The sequence below is a fragment of the Tachyglossus aculeatus genome, chromosome X3 (assembly GCF_015852505.1).
Source record: "Tachyglossus aculeatus isolate mTacAcu1 chromosome X3, mTacAcu1.pri, whole genome shotgun sequence".
Classification (NCBI taxonomy): Eukaryota; Metazoa; Chordata; class Mammalia; order Monotremata; family Tachyglossidae; genus Tachyglossus; species Tachyglossus aculeatus.
Genome location: NC_052099.1, coordinates 20409766 through 20433550, shown reverse-complemented (window position 1 = coordinate 20433550; position 23785 = coordinate 20409766). Strand labels below are relative to the sequence as shown.

At 41.4% G+C, this 23785-nt stretch overlaps 1 protein-coding gene across 2 annotated transcripts in view; it reads right to left on the bottom strand.

Moving 5' to 3' along the window:
• CDH18 (cadherin 18) overlaps positions 1-23785 on the bottom strand; it is a 452445-nt gene that overhangs the window by 224558 nt on the left and 204102 nt on the right. Inside the window, exon 1 of one of the 2 annotated variants that reach the window (XM_038770455.1) lies at positions 11651-11733. The exons of the other annotated variant lie outside the window; for it this stretch is intronic. The gene's annotated coding sequence lies outside the window, so the exon portion shown is untranslated. Of the gene's footprint in view, positions 1-11650; positions 11734-23785 lie in introns of those variants that run through there. 2 annotated transcript variants of the gene reach the window in all.

The window sequence follows — 23785 nt, the reverse complement described above, 5'->3', positions numbered from 1 at the left end:
AGGGAGGATGTGGTCAAAGGGTCAGTGGCAAAATACAAGATGGGTGGGTAAAGAAAATAGGTTGGTGTTAGAAGAACTGAGTGTGTGGGTTGGGTTGTGGTAGGAGTACAGCGAGGTTAGGGAGGGTTCAGAACAGTTTTTCAGAAAAATGACCTGGGCAGCAGAGTGAAGTATGGACTGGAGAGGGGGAAAGATAAGCTACAGAGAAGCCAGTGAAGAGACTGAGGCAATAGTCAAGGTGGGGTAGGATAAGTGCTTGGATCAGTGTGGTAGCAGTTTGCACAGAGAGGAGAGGGTGGTTTCTAGAGAAGTCACGAAAGTAGAACCGATAGGCACTTTTGACAGATTTAATACTTGGTTTGAATTGGAAAAATGTGTCAAAGATAAATTAAGACAGGGAGGGTGGTAGTGATTAGGATGTCATGGGAGCAGGATAGAGTTTAGGCAAAAAGATGAGGCCTTCTGTTTTGGACATGTTAGGTTTGAGGTTTCAGTGGGACATCCAAGAAGAGATTCCCCGAAGGCAAGAGGCAATGTGAGACTGCAGAGAAGGAGAGAGGTAAATTTGGGAACCAACCATGTAGAGATTGTCGTTCAAGCCGTGACAACAAATGCATCCAAGTGAGGGACTCCTACAGGAAAAGGGTGGAAGATGGAGAAAAAGCCCACAAAAAAGATTGAGAAGGAGCAGTCAGTGAGATAGGAGGAGAACCAGGAGTGGACAGTCTCACTAAAGCCAAGATTGGATGATTATTTCCAGGAGACAGCAGCAAAATGGTCAAAGAGGATTAGGATGGAGTAGGGGCCACTGGTTTGGTGAGAAGGATGTCTCTGGTGATATTTAAAGAAGGTCGCTTCCGTGGAGAGGAGGGAACAGAAGCCTGATTTCAAGGGGTCAAGGAGATGGCTAGAGAAGAGGAAATGGAGTCAGTGAGTATGGAGAACTAGTTCAAGGAAGTTTGAGAGGAATAGCAGGAGGTAGATGGGGTGATAATTTGCTGTAGTGTCAAGGGATTTTTTTTTAAGGACAGAGGTTACCTAGGCATAAAGAGGGATTCTGAGTTACTGGGAAGCCTGATTTAGACAGTGTTTTTTAAAGATAAGATTACTATGGTTAGATGCATGTGTACTACTAGCCCAGTAGTAGTATCTAGATTCAATATACTACACTAAGCGCTCAAGAAATAAAGATGTGATACTCTTCCTATCCACAAGGAGTTTACATTCCCTATGTTTCTGTTCAGTTATCTACTGTTATCTGAGAGTGTAAGTACTAAGTTTGCTTCCAGGTCTGAATACTGCTATATCTCTTTCTTTGCTTCTAAATCTGCCTAAAATAGTTGGAAATTCAGGACATGATGGGTCTCTCTATCCGACTGACTCTCCTACTGCCTCTGCAAATCCCCTTGCCACTTGAAGCTGAGCTAAGCATAGTGGTGATCAAGCACTTTCTTCTTTAGATCAAGGTAGGTAGAAGTAGAAGGAGCAAAAGAAAGAATCAAAAGATAGATGACATGACCAAATTCACGATGGGATATGACCCTAATTCATTATATTTTACTGGATTGAGGCAGTAGGTTAGTGGTTCCTCAATTCTAAAAATTGTTAGATTCCTATTTATAGCCATATATTCCATTTATTATTCAGATTACTCCATTTGTAAATATTTTAAGATGTGTCTTCCCTGTTTGGGCGTAAGCTCATTTTGAGCAGAAAACATGTATCTTGCTTTTGTTGTACTTACCCAAGCTTTTAGCACACTGCATTGAACCAAGTGGGCTCTCAATAAATATCATTATTGGTACTACAGCTACTACTATTACTACTACTGCCAGTACTACTGCAACTACTATTATTACTATTACTGTAGGAGCAGCATGGTGTCATAGAAGGGAATCATGGAAATTGGGTTCTAATGCCACCTCAGGGACTGGTATACCATGTGACCTTGGGCAAGTCACAACAGCAATGTGCCTCAGTTTTCCCATCTGGAAAATGTAAATAAAATAACTACTCTCCCTTTCATTTTGATAATCAGATCAAACTCAGTCCCTGCCCTAACTAGACTGAGAGCCAAGTGTGGGACAAGATCTTGTATCTACTCGAGTTCTTAGAACTGTGCTTGGCACTTGTTATATGCTCACTATGTGTCAAGCGCTGTGCTAAATGCTGGAGTAGATACAAAATAATCAGTTCACATGGATCACAGTCTAAGTAGGAGGGAGAGCAGGTACTGAATCCCCATTTTGCAGATGAGAGAACTGAGGAACAGAGAAGTGACTTGTCCAAGGTCACACATCAGACAAGTGGCGGGGCTGGGATAGAACCCAAGTCCTCCGGCTTCCAGGCCCGAACTCTTACCCTAGGCCTCGCTTCTTTCCTCAGGCAAGGAAGGGAGATCTGTCTCTCTCTGCTTTCTCTTCCAGTTGTGTCTACTGGGGGAAGATCATTGTGGCTAGGAAACATATCATCAAAGTAAATGACCTAACCCAGGCTTTGAGAAGCTTACAATAATGAGGATTTAACAGCACAGCAAGAGATGTTTACAGACCTCTGAGGAGGAAGAAGGGACTGCCAGCCTCCCTTAGCTTTCTCCAGCCCACTCGTAAAGATGGATAAAAATCTCATGATCAGAAATGGAATCTTTCAAATCCTAAAAGATGTACATCGCAGGACCAGGAATCAGAAAGTGTTGATTGACTTCTGATTTGATATCACCTGATATTTTCCACACAACAATAAATAGCATTAAACTCCCACTAAAACAAAGATTAATGTGAGCATTCTTCACTCTGTTCCTTATAGGCAATTTCTCTTCCTCCCCAACTATTTATTTTATTTTGTTAATATGTTCGGTTCTGTTCTCTATCTCCCCCTTCCAGACTGTGAGCCCACTGTTGGGTTGGGACTGTCTCTATATGTTGCTAACTTGTACTTCCTAAGTGCTTAGTACAGTGCTCTGCACACAGTAAGTGCTCAATAAATATGATTGATTGATTGATTGATCCCATCCCTATTCTTTTTTTAAAAAAAATTTGATCATAAACTTATCACAATTGATTAACAAGGCAGTTTCACACCTGCACACACAAACAGCTTAGCTTTCTCTGATGTAACAGATTTTCAAATAGCACAGAATTAAAGGAAGAGGTTGGTGCTGTAAAGTCCACTAAAAATAAATTTGCAACTATCTTGAAAATGCTCCCGGAAATGCAGGAACAATTATTATGCTCATCTATGCTCATAAGTGCATGTGCGTGCACACACACATACACATCCTTAAGTGCTAGCAATGTGCCAGGCACTGTTCGAAGCACTGGGGTAGATACAAACTAATCAGCTTTGACACTGCCCATGTCCCACATGGGGCTCTCAGTCTTAATCCCGTTTTACAGATGAGGTAAGTGAGGCACAAATAAGTGATCGGGCCCAAGGTCACACAGCAGACAAGCGGCGGAGCTGGAACTAGAACCTAGGACCTTCCAACTCCCAGGCCTGTGCTCTATCCACTACACCATGCTCAATCAAGCAAGAGACACTTTCCCTGTCCTCACGGAGTTTACAATCCAAGTGGGAAGACAGATAAGAATTTCCCTGCTCGTTTTATGTTCAATCTGTTGAGGGCTCCCACCACCAGCCTGAGGAGGAGACAGAAGCCATGAGCTTCACATCGGTTGGAGTAACCTCAGGTTCCTTGGACTAACAAGGGTTCGTCCAGGAATGGCAGTCTGCAGTCATAAAGGCAATCTTGCCTTGAGCATCCTGGCGATGGAAATCAGCCCAACCCTGAAGCCCTCGGAGGCTGAGGAGGGAACAGATAACCTAAAACCATTACCACACCCCCACAGAGCCCTGATACGGATGGGGATGTGGTTCTTGGCCTTGATTCCCACTTGACAAATGACCCTGACTCGACTCTCTTGCTAGAAATACACAGAAAATGCAGGCAGACATGCCACTTAGAGGGACTCTGACTGGATCTGGTTGTTCTAGAGTCCATGGCAATAAAACATCTACCAATTGGATCTGGGAAATCCACTCTTATTAGAATATTAAACATTCTGAACAGCATGGCCTAGCTGAAAGAGCAAAGGCTTGAGAGTCAGAGGACCTAGGTATTAATCCCTGTTCTGCCTGTTGCCTTCTGTGTACCCTTGGGCAGGTCAATTTGATGTCTTTGGGCCTCAATTTCCTCATCTGTAAAGTGGGAAGTTAATGCATATTCTCCACCCTATTTAGAATGCAAACCACTTGCGGAACAGGGACTGTGTCCATCCTGATTCACTTGTATCTACTCCAGAGCTTACAATAGCGCTTGACACAGAGTGTGCACCTAGCAAATGCCATAATAATAGCAATGGTAATGATAGTACTACTACCACTACTAGTAATAATAAAGCGCCATGCAATATAAGTAGATCTTACCCCCTCCCTGTCCCAGAGAAGTAACATGACCTTGACACCTGTCTACATGTTTTGTTGTCTATCTCCCCCTTCTAGAATGTGAGCCTGTTGTTGGGTAGGGACTGTCTCTATATGTTGCCAACTTGTACTTCCCAAGCACTTAGTACAGTGCTTTGCACACAGTAAGTGCTTAATAAATACAAATGAATGAATGAATGAATAGTGGATAGAGCATGGGCCTGGGGTCAGGAGGACCTGGGTTCTAATTCCGGCTCCATCACTTTGCTGTGTGACCTTGGGTGAGTCACTTCACTTCTCTGGGCCTCAGTTTCTCCTTAAATGGGGTTTAAGAATGTGAGCCCCATGTGGGACATGGACACTGTGTCCAACCTGATGAGCTTATATATATCCCAGCACTTAGCACAGGGTCTGGCATATAGTATGAGCTTAACAAATACTATTTAGAAAAAAAGGGGGGGGATCATGGTCTAGAGGTTTGGGGAGAGCATATATTTAATCTCCATTTTATAGGTGAGGAAACTGAGGTACAGAGAAGCTATGCAGCAGGCCATATTGGAGCTGAGGTGAAGATAAGGTGTCCAGACTTCAAGTCCCAAGCTTTTACCACTAAGCCATGCTGTTCCTGAACTCTTGTGTGCATCAATTCATTCATGAGGCGCAGCAAACCTGATCAATCACAGCGCGTTCTTCCAGAAGGCTGCAAAATGCAGAAGATAATTAAGGCTAACTGTGAAAGGCTTATGGACATTTCAGGAGCCAAGTCCTGACTAAGCACTGAGGGAAAGCAAACATAGTAATACCGACTGAACCTCGATCAAGTAGTTCCCTGCCTGCAAGTGAACGGTAAACGGCAAAATTCAGCAAATTGTAATTTCAAATGAGGCATTTTCTACCTCCGAAAATGGCAGTGGTTAAATATCAACTGATAGGAAAAGGCTTTTGTTTGAACAATTCAGAGAATGCTTGCCTAGTATTGGTTAAAAGTAAGAGCTACAAAGTCTGAAAGGTATTCATATGGAAAGGTAAGCCAGCAGCAAACTGTTTCTTTATTTCTATGCTGGCATACCCACGAGTGAACGCACTGATTCCATCCTAGGACAATGACAGCATCCTAGTTTCTTTTGTTTCTCAAAAACCAAAGTTTTACACTAAAAAGAATCAACCCTACCAGACTGCTCCCAACATATGTACCTATATTAAATGTCCCTTTCAGATGCAACCTGAAAGGCTCCTCGACAAACAAGGAGACACTATATTTCCTCCCAGAATCAATAGGTTCCACATAGCATTTGCATAGTCTTCACTCCCTTATTGCCTCTTAAATGAGAGAGCTAGCTGCCTTTCTGGAAGACAGGATGCACAAATTATGTCAACTAATAATGATAACTGTGGTATATATTTAGTGCTTACTATGTGCCAAGCATTGTACTAAGCACTGTGGTAGATACAAGTTAATCAGATCCCACATGCATCTCCCAGTCCAAGTTGGAGGGAGAACAGGTCCTGAATCCCTATTTTGCCAATGAGGAAATTTAGGCAAAGAGAAGTTCGGTGATGTGTCCAAGGACACACAGCAGGTACCTGATGGAGCCACGATTGAAGTGAGGCCCTCTGACACCCAAGCCAGTGCTCTTTCCACTAGGCTAAGCTGTTTCCCACATTATTACCTCTCTCTCCCTTCATTCTCAAAACAATGAGTTCATACATACACACAAACATACATGTACACAGACATACACAGAACTAGTACAGATGAGAAGGAGGGTAATGAATGAAACTGAAAGATAGACCAATAAAACAATCTGACAAACATTTTGCTCTCCAGGAAGCAGCTAACTGGCAAACAACCGCCACAACCGAATTGCTGTTCGGGACAACACAAGTTGGAAAACAAGCCAAGTGTGCTCTGCACACTGCAAATGTTCAAAAAATACCACTGATTGTTTTTCTCTATCTCCAACACTTTCACTGATATGGTTAAAATTGAATTAAATCGATTTTTTTTTTTACCTCTTCTCCTTGCATGACTACCAAAATAGTTGAAAAGCAAGCACGTGGAAGGAAGAAGGCAATTGAGGTCATCCTCACTGTAGCAAGACTTTAATTCAGCCCTCAAAACAACTCATCGTTTAGGTAGAGAAACTGTCTAGGCTGTGGAGTGCATATATTCCACATAAGGTTGAATCTGTTAGACTATTAACCTGTATACTGTATGCTCCCTTTGGACAGAGATTGCTTCTACCATATCCACTGTATTCTATTTTCCCAGGTTCTTAGTACAGTGCTCTGTAAGTACCACTGGCTGATAGGTTAATTGATAGTGCCAATCATAATTAAAGGATTAATTGACAGTAAAGCACAGGACCAACCCCACAAAGCTATGGCAACATTGGTAGAACTTCAAAATGGCAGTCAGTGTCCATCTTTTTCATAGAAATGTGATAAGGGATTTTTATGTTATCAATATCATAGAAGAGGTTAATCATAATGATGTCAATTATGACATCAGTCTTACAAGATTGAGCTATTAAAGCTTAATATGCCTCCTGTAGCTCAGAATAATAACCCGTCCCTTGTCTAACTCTCAACGTCAGTCTACTGTCATGTGGAGGGTTCATCTCAATTGGGAGAATGGTGGAGTGACTAGTAAACAGAAATCTCATCCTAGGTCAACTCCTATTCCACGTGAAACCTCAACACATTTAGAGCTTGACAAATTTGGGAAGATTTTTGAGAGGAGAAGTACTTTGTTGGACAGTTGCAGGGGGAAAACTGTCCTATTATTAGGAAAACTCATCTTGGTGTGTACTGGGGGTGAAAACAGTAGAGGAAAAACTGCCTGAAGAGATAAATGTGAGTGACATTAGTCACTGTAGTTACTGAGGGCTTCGTGCAGTGCGTTATATAATACAATGAATGGATCCATTGCCTGTCAACGAGGAACTTACATTCTAATGGAGGATAAAAAAAACCCCATAAGTGCAGATTGTGGAATCAGAATACATTAGTGCACAGTTAAATGTATATTTGTAACTAAATGCTGAGGTCAGAGGACCTGGGTTCTAATACTGGCTCAGCCATGTGTCTGCTGCATGACTTTTGGCAAATCAGTTAACTTCTCTGTACCTCAGTTATCTCATTTGTAAAATGGGAATTAAATCCTACCCCCTCCTTCTTAGACTATGAGCCTCATGTGAGACAGAAATTGTGTCCAACTTGATTAACTTATATCTACCCCAGTGATTTGAACAGTGCTTGGTATACAATCTTTAACAAGTACTATTATCATTATTATTATTACCACCACCTTATGCATGGCTTTCTTTAAAAAGTAGGTTTTAAATGACATAGTAGTAGTAGTGAGAGGGGAATACTTTTTTTGGTTTATTTTTAAACAGAGACAAACCTCCCATATATTACCAAATGTTCTGGCTTATTGGTAATTGGTACATATTGGTAATCCCCTGAAGTCATCATGGGCCAGATCGTTTCATGAAGGTAGGACCCAAAGTGGAGGATAACTGGGTCCAAAATTAACATCTGCCCAAAGGTTTCTCATAAAGCATGAATGATAGCTGATTAATACAGAAGCAGGTTCAAGCTATCAAGCTGTCAAATGAGCTTGTCATATCAAGTAATGGGATAAGTATTGCTTGGTCATGACAGAATCTCCCATCCCCAACCTAGAAGAGAAAGTTTTGGTGTACTGCTGCTGCCGCCAAAGAGGAAGAAAAGAAAGAAGTGATGATAAACCCTCCGTCCCCATCCCCATCTCTCTTCCTTCCTTCACATTTCCCTTGTTCTCCTACACTATTTCCATAGCTTACCTTCCCTTTCTGTTTCACCCTTTCCTTTTTCCTCCTTCTCTATCTGCTTTCCTACATTTCCACCTTGGTTCTTTTCTTCTGCCCCCTTTCCACTCCAGTCTCTTTGGCCCATTCTCTGGCTCCTCCTCCTTTAGGACTCCCATCATCCTGCTTGGTACATCCCAAACCTTGGTCACTTTAGTTCAGCATGGGCCACATATATTTCATACCGACTATATTCCATAAGCACTAATCCATAAAGCACAGCATCCTTTCCTTCTTCTGCCTATCTGTAATTTGCTTCAATGTCTTCACCTTCCCCTCCCGCCCAGCCCACTAGCCTGTAAACTGCTTGAGGACAAGAATCATGTCAGCTAATTCTATTTTACTCTCTAAAGCACTTAGTTCAGTGCTCTGTATATAATAATAACAATAATGATGGCATTTATTAAGCACTTACTACATGCAAAGCACTGTTCTAAACACTGGGGAGGCTACCAGGCGATCAGGTTGTCCCACGGGGGCTCACAGTCTTCATCCCCATTTTCCAGATGAGGTAACTGAGGCAAAGAGAAGTTAAGTGACTTGCCCAAGGTCACACTGCTGAAAATTGGCAGAGGCGGCATTTGAACACATGACCCCTAACTCTAAAGCCCGTGCTCTTTCCTCTGAGCCACTGGTATACCGATTGGTGCCCCAGATAAAGCTGTCCATCTATCAGAGTTACACAGACAGGTTTTTTTTCCTAAATTGATTAACCTTATTGATGTTGAGAGTGAATATGTCAGAGAGAACAATAATGATTTGCCCATATACTCAACCCTTTTTTGACCAATTCTTTATTAACACTTCATTTTTCCAACTAGTTCCACTGTCTTATGCAGGTAGTATTCTTTATTTCCAGTTCACTGTGTAATCACAGGCACTGAATAAAACTACCCATAACTGCCAGTACAGTGTAAGTGTTTTTAGCAACAAAGTTAAACAGCTTCACCTAGAACTAGAAGGTTTTTCTTTTCCCCTCACTGTCTCTATCTTCCTGCTTGCCTTGCTCCCGGACTGACAACCCTGCTGTTCTATTGTGTTGCCTCTAAAATACCTCACAGTCAATTATTGCTTTCAGTTTATTCATGACGCGAAAAGGAAAAACATCAGGTCCTAGGCCCTCAGAGCGATTTTGAAAAATCACTTCTGATTTTCTAAAATGTAAAGCCTCCGAGATACTGCAACAGACAGTCAGCTCAAATTTCAAAATTCACTCTCAGGCCTCATGAAATGGCATTTTGTAGAATTTAATTACCAGTAAAACCTCAGTTAATAACAACAATAATAATAAATTATCATTATTACTATTGTTATTATCATTATGATATTTGTTAAGCACTTACTGTGTGCCAAGCACTGTTCTAAGCACTGGGGCATGTACAAGGTAATCAGGTTGGACACAGTCCCTGTTCCATATGGGGCTCACATTTTACAGATAAGGTCACTGAGGCACAGAGAAGTGAAGTGACTTGCGCAAGGCCACACAGCAGACAAGTGGGGGATGTGGGATTAGAACCCATGGCCTTCGGGACTCTTAGGCCCGTGCTCTATCCCCTATACCATGTTGCTTCTCTAGAGACGTTAATATAGGAAGATTGGGATGGAGAATGATTTGGGTTGAGTGGTAGGGATGAAACCTCACATTGTAGTGATGTCAGACCTTCTATTGCCAAGAAGTATTGGTATAGAACGGCTCCAGTACCAGAAGATTCAGGGGTGACCCCAACAGAGAAGACTCAATCAATTAAATAGCATTTATTCAGCTCCAACTGTATGCCGAGCTCTTTACTAAGGGCTGGGGAGATTACAGTAGAAATTAACATATATGATCCCTGCTCTCAAGGAGTTTATAATCTAGTTTGGGAGGCAGAAACTTCAAATTAAGTTATAGGATATACAACTTCCTACAAAAGTGCTAAAAATCAATCAATGAATCAATCAGTCATATTTACTGAGCGCTTACTGTGTGCAGAGCACTGTACTAAGTGCTTGGGAAGTACAAGTTGGCAACATATAGAGACAGTCCCTACCCAACAGTGGGCTCACAGTCAAAAAAGAGTTGTGCTACAAATTTTGACGTGGTGCGGAGGAGGACAGAAGATGGATATAAAGTGGAATACAGAAAAGGCAAATCCTAGTTTTCGAAATACTGCCCTTTAATTGACCTAAAATGAAAAATTATTTTTCAAGAACACAGCTTTTCAAGATTACTTTTGGAAAATAAAATCTGTCTCAGACAGTGAAGCCATTGCATCACAAAATTGAAAAAAAATGTATGCTTTTATTTTCATGTTGAATATTTTCAAACATTGATGGGACATTCACTTCCCATAAACTGTCCTAATTTACATCATTCTGTATTTTAATTTAAAAAAGGGTGATGTATCTTGCGATGTTTATTAAAGTGTCAAAAATGCCACTGCAATTTGTTTGCACCTGTTACATTTGAGGGACTCTTCCCCTTTGTGTGCACAAGCTGGCACACATACACATGTGCACAGATACTCATAGTCAAGATAGACAGACAAACCACCAGCCCACAAAGAAGACATAATAGTCCCTTTATTGTTTTCCCAGAGCAATAGTTCTGGACTTGTTAAAATGCTGGATTTTAAAAGCTGGATGAGGAACAGAATAAAAGCCACAAATATAATGATAAAACATGCATCATATAAATAACATGGCAAATCATCATGGGGTATAAAGTAACTTGGGATCATGCAGTATTTGCCATGCTCCTTGCAAGGTGCCAAAGTTTCATTTTAAGGCTTAATGAGCAGCTACGGAGGCATTTCTTGAAGGAAAAAAAAAAGCTCTGCTGCAGCTTCAGTGTTCAGATATCATGATATAACACTGATGCTGGAAAGGCTGTGAGGCTATGACTAAAAGAAAAGAATCTGTCTTGAAACAATCATCTCTAATATTTCTGTTTTTCATTCCTACAGTGGATTCCCCCTACTTAATACAAACACACACACACACACACGCACGCGCTGTTTCCGACAACCTTTGGATAGCAACACGATTCAAATGTGTCTGCATGGCATTCTCCCAACTTGCTCCGGAGCAGAACAGATATCAATACATTCCAACAAACACACATAACAGACACGGCTCTACCATTCCACTTATATCCTGTAGCCTTCTACGGTAGCGTTCCTGGAGAAGCAAACTCAATTTTTTTCATGCCCCAAGGATAATTCTGGCAGCATCAGACAACTTTCAGATAAACAATTATAGACCGACCGTGCCACCACGGCTACCGGGAGATTTTACAGAAATTCTGTCTTATTCTGATTGTCTAGGTTAGCACCCTCTTTGTACAGAAGCATCATTGTTGCTGAATATTAAAGTGCCATGTATTCGAGCCTTACCTTGGCTGACTCAGCCTAACTGGTGACAAGGAACTTAATTTATAAGAAGCAAATGGGGACTTTCTCAGCATTCGCAGCTGCTCTCAGTCCTCAGAGAGCCACAGGACTCCAGCTCTGTGTACCTCCAAACCCCTCAGCTCATCTGCTCTGCTTCTGCAGCTCATGAGAGCTTCTCTGATTGGCTGGCAGTGCCTGTCTGCCTGATCTCCTCTCCTGTCTCTCCCCTCTCTCTTTTTCTCTTTCTCTCTCTCTCTCCCCTTGTTTTCCATCTTAAGCACTTTGGGAACTGAAGAGTATATAGAAAGAACCACACTGTGGCTACTCTCTGCCCTCTCAGCAAGGTCATATAATTGTGTCGGCGCACACATTTAAAATCCTCATCTAGTACCAGTATCTCTAAAGTAGGAACCTTTAGTACTCCAGCCTTTGACGAATGACAGACAGGGCTCAGAGACTTAGTGGAGAGAGAGAGAGAGACACGCACAGAGAGAGGGAGAGGGGGAGGGGGAGAGAAAGAGAGGGAGAGAGAAAGAGAAAATGAGACTATTAATGTGTGTGTGTTTGGGGGAGGAAGGGGTGAGAGTTTGGAGGAAGAAAGGGGCAGTGGTCTGACTGTCAGATGGAGTGGGAGTATACGTAAGGAGACAGAGATTACAAGCAGGCAGGGGGAGACATTGGTGTGTCACACTGGTAATAAATTTTCATATTTCGGTGGAAAGTCGTCACAGCCTGCTAAACATTCAACTGCTAGCCCATTCATCAGTGATCCATAGTGTGATGGTGGCAGGGAGATTTAGTTTGAATGATGACCTTTAATGCCTGACTCTAATCTAGCCAGGGCACCAAAGGTTTGACGTGAGATAGATCTTCCCCTCCAGGTTAGCATATATCTAGGAAGATGAATCGGAACTCCAAATGCTCTCTATACTACCTTACTTGTACCAGAAAGCAGTCCCTTGTATGTGTGTACACACACACACACACACACACACACCCCACACACACAATCCTGACACCTCCACACTACCCCCAGCATAAATTGTGACCATATATAATTTACACAGCTTCAGGCAACTATGTGCCAAAATAGGTGGGCTTACATAAAACATTGTGATCTAAAGCTAAGCTTGGTTTAATCCTGTACATGAATAACTGGACACACTCACACACCACTCACTTTCCCTAGTAGAGAGCATTTATTTATCTGCTCCCAGTTAACACATCGTAAAAAACAAGAGGTTCAAGTCTCTCTACTGAACTGAGAAATTCATGCAAGACCTGATCCCCATATGGGATAGCAATTCCTCTGTTCATCAGAGTCCTGCCTTCTAATCCCTGAACCAGGAGAATTCATCTGATTAAGAATACAAGATGGTGAATTCAAGTTAAGAAACACTATCTTTGGTGTAGAAGAGGAGATCTTTCTCATCTGGGCAGAAGGCATATGAGGGTTGAAAGGAGCCAGAGAAAAGTGATCGGAAATATTCCCAAGCATCGGTAACCTGGACTGCATGAGCTTCATCTAAATCAGATCGATCAATCAATGGTATTTATTGAGTGCTTACTGTGTGCACAACCCTGTTACTTACAGCTTGGGAGAGTACGCAAAAATAGAGCCAGTAGCTGCTCACAACAAACTCACAGTCTAGGATGGTGGATGACTTGGATGCACAGGAGGTACATGTGCTAGTGCTCTGATCAGGCATGGACAGGTTTTTTGTGTTTTTTCATCCATTGGCATACTTGACGCATGCATACTTCTAACTGGGTGAGGATAACATCTGACCGCATCTGGGTTTCTACGATGTTAGAAGTCAGAGGAAAATGAGGAGTCTGGAGTCTTGAACACGTCTGCCCTGGTAAAGATATGGTACAGAAGCTGCTTCCATGTGCTACCTACCAAGGTGTCCACTGGCAGCAGAAGCAGTAGCTATATATTGATATATCAATTGATACATCAATCAATGTTTATGCAGCGTCTGTTCTGAATGGGTTATTTTTGCACAATATCCAGATTCAAAGTTTCCTGAGGCATTTGTCATTGCTGGATGCTTTCAAATCGGCCCAGGGAAAATAGGAGAGGGTGAAAATAAGTAGGTGCAATGTGGAAAGAGCAATCAGGGAATCCAGCTTCTACTCCTGACTCTACCACTTGCCTACAGTGTGACCTTGGGCAAGTCACTAAAGCTCTATGGGCCTCATATTTTCTCATCTGAAAAATGAGAAATGAGAACACTAAATGCCTGCAGTCCCTTCCGTTTAGAATGTGAACTGTGTGGGAGACAAGGACTATGTCCAACCTAGTTACTTTTTATGTACTCCAGCACTTAGTGTTTGGCACATAGTAAGCCCTCAACAAGTACCACTATTATTATCATCAAGTAAAAGACAAGAAAGGAAAAACAGCCATCTGCATGAGCTCACACAATTCACTTATAAAATTCCCATCAATAATATTGAAAGGCTATCGTGTGTGGGACACGGCACTAATACGTCTGCTAATTCTGTCTTGTATTCTCCAGAGCATTTAGTATGGTGCTCTGCACATAGGAAGAACTTAATAAATTTGATTGACTGATTTGGGAGAATACGCTCAGGCCTGCTTTAGCACATGCTTTCATTCCAGATTCCAGCAAGAAAAAGGTTAGGCTAGAATATTTTTCCAGACATGAGTCGCTTTGGATTCAGTGGGACTGCTTTCAGTCTATGTTCATACGTACTAGAATATGTGAACAGGGTTGGAAAATTGGGAATGGTAAATACAACACACCAGCTTATTTAACATGAGGATTTGTGAGAATGTCTCTACTGCACTAAAGGATTACTGATTGCACACAAGGTGTCTAAAACTTGACCCCAGTCCACAGGGAACATACGATCGAATTCCACACTGAGATGGTGCTTAGAGGAGCCTCACTTTGTTTAATTTTCTGCTGCTAGTTACAGAAACAAAATGTTGGTCTTCCTGTTTGCATTGAAGCATGTGCACACTCATTATGAAACCCGAAGATATACTTGAAATCAAATGTTTTATTGGAATCCAATCCTGCTGTGTGGTCTTGGACAAGTAGCTTAGCTTTTCTGCACCTCATTTCCCTCATGCTTAGGAGGAAATGGGGATTCAATATCTGTACTCCTATTTAGACTGTGAGCCCCATGTGGAACCCGATTAACACATATTCTACCCCAATGTTTACTTACTACAATGCTAGGAACACAGTAAGCACTTAACAAATGCCACAATTATTATTACGACTGTATTTAGCACTACCTGCAGGTATTCCTAGTTGCACCTATGGTGTGTGACATGCAGAGGGAATCATCAGCCACTCCAAACAATATAAACTACATATATATATTTTATTTAAAGTTATTTCCCAACTGAAGGCTTGTTTATACAAACCCTTTTCTTGGTCCTTACCATTACCATTTCTATGAGTCCAAAATAAACATGTTACATTGGGTAAAATTGTTTTAGAAAAGACCAAACATTCCACAGTTTTTTCAAGAATTATAAATACTGAACCAGAATACCCTGTTAGCCATTTTAGTGCTTCTACTGCAACCTCAGGTTTACAAAAAAAAAACCCCAAAACAAAACAAAAAAAAAAAACTAAAAAAAAAGAGTATAAATCTGGAGAAAATCAAGCTTTGAGGGAGTATTAACTTTCTTCTATTTAAAAGCTTATTTGTAAAGGATGGACAATGTGAAATTTATTACTAAACTAATCTCTGGAACTAGAGACTGGATACCACCAATGCACGATTCCAACTTTCATTACCTCGGGAGTGTGAAAAGCATCATTTCAGTCAGTGACACCACGGCATTCAACAGAGGATTTGATACAGGACAAGTCACAGAAATATCAAAGACAAAATTATCATGCTAGCCTATGACAGTCCTTCAAAAGGCAAACTCAGAAAATTGTAGACCGAAAAGTCATTCTCAGTTCAGGTTTTTCACGGCAATCCAGATAAGTGCCATATATTCAAAGCCTTAAATAGAGAATCTTCACCTAAAAACAACACTTACAAAGTTTTTGGATTGCAGTAATTGGGCAACGCATTAAATAAAAATGTTGTGGCTCGGTATTTCGAAGTTTGAGGGCTCAATGTGCTTTCAAGAATAACCTTAAAATAAAATCATTTGAATTTGAAGTTAAAAACAACAACCCAGCTCCCCCCACACCAAAAAAAAACCAAAACAAAACAAAAAACACAACAACTCTCCCACCATGAAAATAAGTCCATGAGTGTGGGAGGAAAAAAAGAAAGGTAGAAAAGAGTTAGGGCTAGACATTAAATTTCAGTGAAATTAATAATAATGATTATAATAATAACTGACAACAACAACATTAGTAATACCAATGTCACTTGTAATGCATTTGCTATTTGCCAAGCACTGTCCTAAGCACTGGGATAGATTCAAGATAATCAGGTCTGACCCATTTGACTTTAATTGGATAGAGATTTAAAATGACCACTGACCTAACAGTTTTCTCTGTCTGAAATAAACTTGCTGGTTGGATGAAGTAACAGGACATTTCTTCTGGTCATGTTTAGATTTCCAATGCAGCAAGGAATGTAAGATCCTTGTAGACAGGGATCATGTCTACAAATTGAGTTGTATTGTACTTTCCCAGGAGCTTAGTACAGTGTTCTTCTATAATAGTAATAAATAAATAATGATGGTAATTACTATGTGCGAAGCACTGTTCTAAGCGCTGAGGGGAATACAAGGTGATCAGGTTGTCCCACATGAGGCTCACAGTCTTAATCCCCATTTTACAGATAAGGTAGCTGAGGTTCAGAGGAAGTGATTTGCCCAAGGTCACACAGCAGACATGTGGCGGAGCCGGGATTAGAACCCATGACCTCTGACTCCCAAACCTGTGCTCTTGCTGCTGAGACACACTGCTTCTCACGCACAGTAAGCACTGAATAAATACCACTGAATTACTGATTGATCAGATTTCCACCCTGAAAGAATGGTGGTTTTCTTTTGCTGCTTGTTCTGCTTCCACTGGAAAGAGTGACCACGACTCTGCACAGACCTTTCACATATATTCAATGCTTCTGTGGAGCACAGTCATTGGGATAAGCACACCGTTAGGGAAAAAGAACATGAGCTTGGGAGTCAGAGGTCATGGGTTCTAATCCCGGCTCTGCCACTCGTCAGCTGTGTGACTTTGAGCAAGTCACTTAACTTCTCTGGGCCTCCGTTACCTCATCTGTAAAATGGGGACGAAGACTGGGAGCCCCACGTGGGACAACATGATCACCTTGTAACCTCCCCAGCGCTTAGAACAGTGCTTTGCACATAGTAAGTGCTTATTCACTCAAGCACTTAGTACAGTGCTAGCATGCAGAAACACTCAGTAAATGCCACTGACTGGTAGGTAGATCAGTATCCACAGTATTTATTGAGTGTCTACTGTGAGTTGAACCCTATTCTAGAAACAGGGAACACGGTGATGGGAAGAGTTCTGAATAAGTGCCAAGGCACTGAAGTCAGCTCTTTCATTGGCCAGCTCTGTGACCTTGGGCAAATCACTTGGCCTTCCTGTGCCTCAGTTTCCTGATCTGTAAACCTGCCATCCGGTCTCCAAATCTCTTAGATTATGACCCCCGAGCAGGACAAGGAGTGTGAATAATTGGATTATATTATGCCTACTCCAGTGATTAGTCACATGCAGCAGCATTTACGAAAAAAAACAAATTTTACAGAATAAATAAAAGCCATAATCCCTGATCTCAAGGGGATGGGAATCTAAAATTGACGTAGTCAAAATAATGAGCAAATGGAAATCAACAGGTGACAGGCATTATAATAAGATTATAAATATATTAGTTAACTCTGTAACTTCTTTTCCCCTAAATGAGGCAATATTAAGTTGACTAAGCCTCTGTTTCCTCCGAGCTTCCCAGATAGCAGTGTGGCATAAGTACAGGGCTGGAGATGGTTACTAAAGTCTGTCAGTCGGGCAGGAGTGGTAGAAAGTGGCTCCAAAAGCAGTCAATTGGACAGTACATCTGTCTTCTTTGAACAGTTTTTCCCATCCAGTGGGAAACATGACCTTCAAATATATACTTGCCCCATGGAGCCCTATACATTTTGTTGATGATGAACCTAGAAGCAGCAAAGGCAAAAGAAGCATTGTAAAAATCCACTGCAGTGAAATCTTAGAGCAGGGGAATGAACTGATGACTCATTTAGACCCACTGAGATTCAAGCCTACTTAATTACCTTGAAGAGCTTTAAAGTGTCTTTAAATACTATGCAAATACCGCTAAACAAGCAGTAGCCAAGATGCTACCTATTCCAAAACACTGGACCAAAACATTAAGTAAATATCACTGGCCACACAAACTAATGTAGCTAAAGGATGTGCTATATGGTTATATTGTATTCTCCAAATTGCTTAGAACAGTGCTCTGCTCACAGTAAGCACTCAGTAAATGACTAATTAATTGAACATTGCCATGATACAAGAACACACATTTTTCTATAAGAAATTAGACTTTGGGATTTAAGAATCTTTCGAAATGGACCCTATCCTGTGAAAGGGCGATGTCCAAAATGGGCATGAGGGGAGCAACGTGTGTAGACACGGATGTTAAAGCCAAACACATAATCTTTCATCTTGTGCACAGAAATGAAATACACAGCTAGTAATAGAGACTCGGGAGGTGAAACTGGGCTATTAAGGGGATTTTATCCCTAGAAAATAACCACCTTAGAGCGATCACATGGCATTCCACTTCGGCAGTTCAAGAGAATAAAAGAAACACTTAGGTTTCCAAAGGAACCATCTTAAGGCACTTTTTTATTTCCATTCTTAATATTAAGACCTATTCAACTTGCCAACAAATTTTACCTCCAGCAACAAGTTTCCATCAAATTACTTAACATAAAATAACATAACACAATAACATATTTTTTTTAGTGCTTCCTATGTGTCAAGCGCTGTTCTAAGAGCTGAGGTAGCTGCAAGGTAATCAGTTCAGGCATAATCTATCATTATAATCATGATAATGATGATATTTGTTAAGCACTTACTGTGTGCCAGGCTCACAGTCTAAGAAGGAGATAGACATTCCATTCCCAAATTACTGTTGAGAAAACTGAGTCACCAGTATGTCAAACGACTTTCAAAGTCACACAGTAGGTAAGTGGCAAGCGCTCAGTATAGTGCTCTGCACACAGTAAGCGCTCAATATGATTGAATGAATGAAAGTGGCAAAGCAATAATAATAATAATAATAATAATGGTATTTGTTAAGTGCTTACTATATTCCAAGCACTGTTCAAAGCGCTGGGGAAGGTACAAGGTAAAATAGGTTGGACACAGTCCCTGTCTCTCAAGGGGCTCACAGTCAATCCCCATTTTACGGATGAGGTAACTGAAGAACAGAGAAGCGAAGTGACTCGCCCAAGGTCACACAGCAGGGACGCAATGGAGCTGGGATTGAAAACCAGGTCCTCTCACTCCCAGGCCTCTGATCTTTCCACTAGGCCACGTTCTGCTTCTTTAGCATAGCCAAACCATATTTCACATTCCCATGTGTAGATAACTTAACATGCTCTGGCATTTTCTTTATTTGACCATATGAAGCTACTACAGTCAATCAATATATTTTCGCTACACGTTCAGATAGGATGCCATTGGGAAATTAGGGGTTGTTCTTCTGACAACGAGCTTCAACCTAAACGGGAAGCAAAGTGATTTAGGAAGAAGCGGTTGTGTGCATCGTAGCGGAGCGTATGGATTGTAAGGCCAGTTTTCCTAAGCACGGGAAGGAAATCCCCATTACAGGAGAACCGACTGAAATGGGGAAGGCGGTTGCGGATTACGTGTCAGACTAGGGAGGCAGTTTGGAGAGAGCATGGCACACTTGGGTCCTAGTCCTCACTGTGTCACTTGCCTGCTGTGGGAATGAGGGCCAGTCACCGAAATTTCCTGGGCCTCATGGCTTTACCTTTCTTTGTTTTTTTCACCCCTGAAAAATATAGAGGCAGGAGGAATTAAGGAGTTGAACTTAACTCAGCTGTCCTCTCTGTATCATTGTCACTAATTTCTTTGTTTTCCTCAAGTCTGATTTTAGGCTCAATGATATTTCCTGCAATCAAAATTGATCAGAAACACTAGAGCACAGCACAGCGGCGTATGATCTTCCCCTGACCAAGTTGCACAGATAGTGATTCCTTGATGGATATCTCAGTCCAGACTCACTCACATACTACTGCCACATCCACTCTTAACTGTATGTGATCCAAATCATTTACCATACTATAATCCACTAAACTGTAAGCTCCTAGAAGGCAGAAATTGGGTCTACCAAAATGATTGGACTGTAGTCTCCCAAGAACTTAGGACAGTGGTCTGCACCTAGTAAACAATATTGTTTATTGACACGGATATACAAACAATTGGTCACAGAAAGATGAGAGGACCTTCTGCCTAGGATAAATTTCATTCAAATGACTTGTGTAGGGAAGTAGCTTGAATCAGTTCCCTTGACAGAAACAAAGGGCTTTGTGTGAGTGTGTGTGTGCACCATCATATGGGAAGTCTCCTCAAATAAGACACATTTCTTGCCCACAAGAAAATTTCACCCAATATGAATATGACTAGATTGCCATAATTTAATTTGTAAAGCTATTTTTGTTTGCAAGATCCTCCTCTGAATATGCAGGATAGTGGATAGTCCTGTATTTGCAAGCCTTTTCTTTCATTCACCTTATGTTCAATTTTCAAAATCAACAGCACAATTACTGAATATCTGCTCTGATGGCAACTTAAAACAGATTTTGTCACGCTGTCAGAAACCTATTATGGGGCAATTATCAATTCGGACATGATCAACAGCTCAAAATTAGATTTTACATGACTCAAACAACAAAGAGTTAATTTCAGAAGCTTGTTATTTTCAGACTAAAAAAAAAAGTTTTCTCAGTATATTCTCCCATCTGTCAACCAGATATCAAGGAGAAGGGGTTCTAAAGTTTTATTTAATAGCTTGTTGTGGGCAATTATGTCTCGCACAGGACAAGATGCCAGTGTGAATCATTTGCACATTATGGCAGGAATTGTACTAGAATAACCTTTAAAAATACTTATGTGGATGTGTCTAGAACTTCAGATGATTGAAATTCTTCCAGGTGTTGAACGGAGGAAAACAGTGTATCCATGTATTAAAAAATCCTACAGAAATAGTGTGTGTGTGTGTGTGTGTGTGTGTGTGTGTGTGTGTGTGTTCAGTCACATTTACTGAGTGCTTACTGCATGCAGAGCACTGTACTAAGTGCTAGGGAAAATACAATATAATACTTATCAAAAAGTACATTACAATACAGTAATAAAAGTACAGTGTGTGTGTGTGTCTCTCTGTCCAGACTGTAAGTCTATTGTGGGCAGGAAATGTGTGTTATATTGTATTCTCCCACGCACTTAGTACAGTGCTCTGCACACAGTAAGCACTCAATAAATATGATTGCCTGACTGACTGAGAAATAGAGATTTATCAGTTCAACCCTCGTGGACAAAGATAATGATCCTACTGTTAAAACTGTGTCCATGAGGATGCAATACATACGTTCCTCTCCTCCCAAACGAAAAATATCAGTGTTGATGAGTACAACCTCTACAAATGAGAGGGAGATCACTGTCCCTTTCCATACATTGTAAATAATTAGCTGGACGTACTAATTTGATATTTAAAGATCCTGGCATTTGTCTTAATGCTGCTTCTCAGTACTCCAAGTTTCCCCAAACCTCTGCTATTAACGAGCCACAGCATTCCTTATTGGCACATGCCTCCCCAATCCTGGCTTCCCAGTGTCTGCCTTGTTTCCCTTAGAGAAAATTTAGCAGGGAGGAGAATTGGGGGAGTTCACGATCCCCATGAGTTCGTGAAACACTAAACTGTTTATCAGACCTGAACTGAGCACACTCTAGCTTGAATCACTACATTTAATCAATCCACGGTATTTAGTGAGTGCGAGGACGGGCCTGACTTTCAGAGAACCTGGATTCAAACTCTGCCTTGGCCGTTTTCCTGTAAAGTGACCCGTGAGGATAGGGACTTTATCCAACTAAGTATCTTGTCTAGCCCAGCAATTACGGGATTGTTTGACACATGGTAAGCATTTAACAAACATTACAATTATTAGCATTATTATTAAATTGAAATAAGATGCATGACGTCTTATAATGTTCTATCTCTTCTGCTTCCTCTGCTTGCTTTGCAGCTTGTGAGGAGAACTACAATTCTCTCTAGATAATTGGCTATAGGGCCATGCACTTAAATATCCCCATGCTTCCACTTACGTATTTAATGAGAGCAATCTTTGATCCCAGTAACCAGTAGCCATTCAAAACAGAAATTATCAGGGCATGACAAATTTCCTGAACAGAGAACAATCAGAGTAGTTTGACGCTGGAAAACAGTATGGCCTAGTGGAGAGAGCACGACCATAGTAGTCAGAGGACCTGGGTTCTAATCCCAGTTCCACCGCTTGTCTGCTGTATGACCTGGGGCAAGCCATTTAACTTCTCTGTGCCTCAGCTCTCTCATCAGCAAAATGGGGATTTAATACTTGTTCGCCCTCCGGTTTAGACAGCCATATATGGGACCTGATTACCTTGTATCCTTTTCCAGTGCTTAGTAAAGTGCTTGCTGGGCACAGAGTAAGTACTTCATGAACACCAAGGTTATTTTTATTACTATTATTAGTCAATTACATTGTCAGGTAATTCTCAAAATGAGCCAGAGGTCACACTCAAGACACATTATAGAAGTTTTGTGGAATGTTACGCAACTGGGATTTTTTTTCCAAGTCCCACACCTGTAAGATCACCCCACTGAACCATAATTAAGATTCAATCAAAAGCATTTAGCAGTAGCAATAACTACAGTATGTGAAGTAGAGTACTAAATAGTGTTTGGGGAAAGTACAGTAGACTTAATAGTCATGATCCCTGCATCCTCAAGGAGCTTTCAACCTGATGAAATAAATTATTTTTCTGCTTTGTGACCTTGGGCAAGTCACTTCATTTATCTGTGCTTCAATTACCTAATCTTTAAAATGGGGATTAAAACTGTGGGCCCCAAGTGGGACAGTGACTGCGTCCAACCTGATTAGCTTGTATCTACTCCAGCGCTTAATATGGGGCCTGAACGTAACAAGTGCTTGATAAATACCATTTTAAAAAAAGAGGAAGGAGAAAAGAGGATATGTAGATGAATGAGTGCTTAGGAACTAGGGCAAGTGCAAATGTGATGGTCCTGAGTATGTAAGTGCCTGGTTACCACACAGTGTTGTGGTAGTAGTTGGGGTAGAAGAGAAATTGATATGGGACGTGCTTAGTACAGTGCTCTGCACAAAGTAAGCACTCGATAGAGTTGATTGATTGATACTAAAAGGTTTGTTAAGGTCCATGTCGCTCTTTATCGTATTCATCTCCTAGCCACCTGTCCCTCCTCAAGTCAGTCCATACTTCGCTCTGCTGTCCAGATTATCTTTCTACAGAGACATTCTGGGCATGTCACCCTCCTTCCTAAAAGTCTCCAGTGGTTGTCTATCAACCTCTGTATCAAGCAAAAACTCCTCACTCTCGGCTTCAAAGCTCTCCATCACCTCATCCCCTCCTACCTCACACCTCCCTTCTCTCTTTCTCCAGCCCAGTCCATACTCTCCATTCCTCTGCTGCTGCTAACCTCCTCACTGTGCTTCGTTCTTCCCTGTCCCGCTGTCAACCCCTGGCCCATATCCTACCTCTGTCCTGGAATGCCTTCCCTCCTCACATCCTCCCAAATGTCTTACCCCCTTCAAAGCCCTACTGAAGGTGCACCTCCTCCAAGAAGCTTTCCCAGACTAAGTCCCCCTTTTCCTCAATTCCCCTTCTCCTCCACATCACCCTGACTTGATCCTTTTGCTCTACACCCACTCCCTGCTCCACAGCACTTCTGAATATGTACATATCTGTAATTCTATTTAATTACATTGATGCCTATTTACTTGTTTTTATGTCTGTCTACCCCCTTCTAGACTGTAAGCCCGGTGTGGGCAGGGATTGTCTCTCTTTATTGCTGAATTGTACTTTCCAAGTGCATAGTTAGTACTGTGCACAC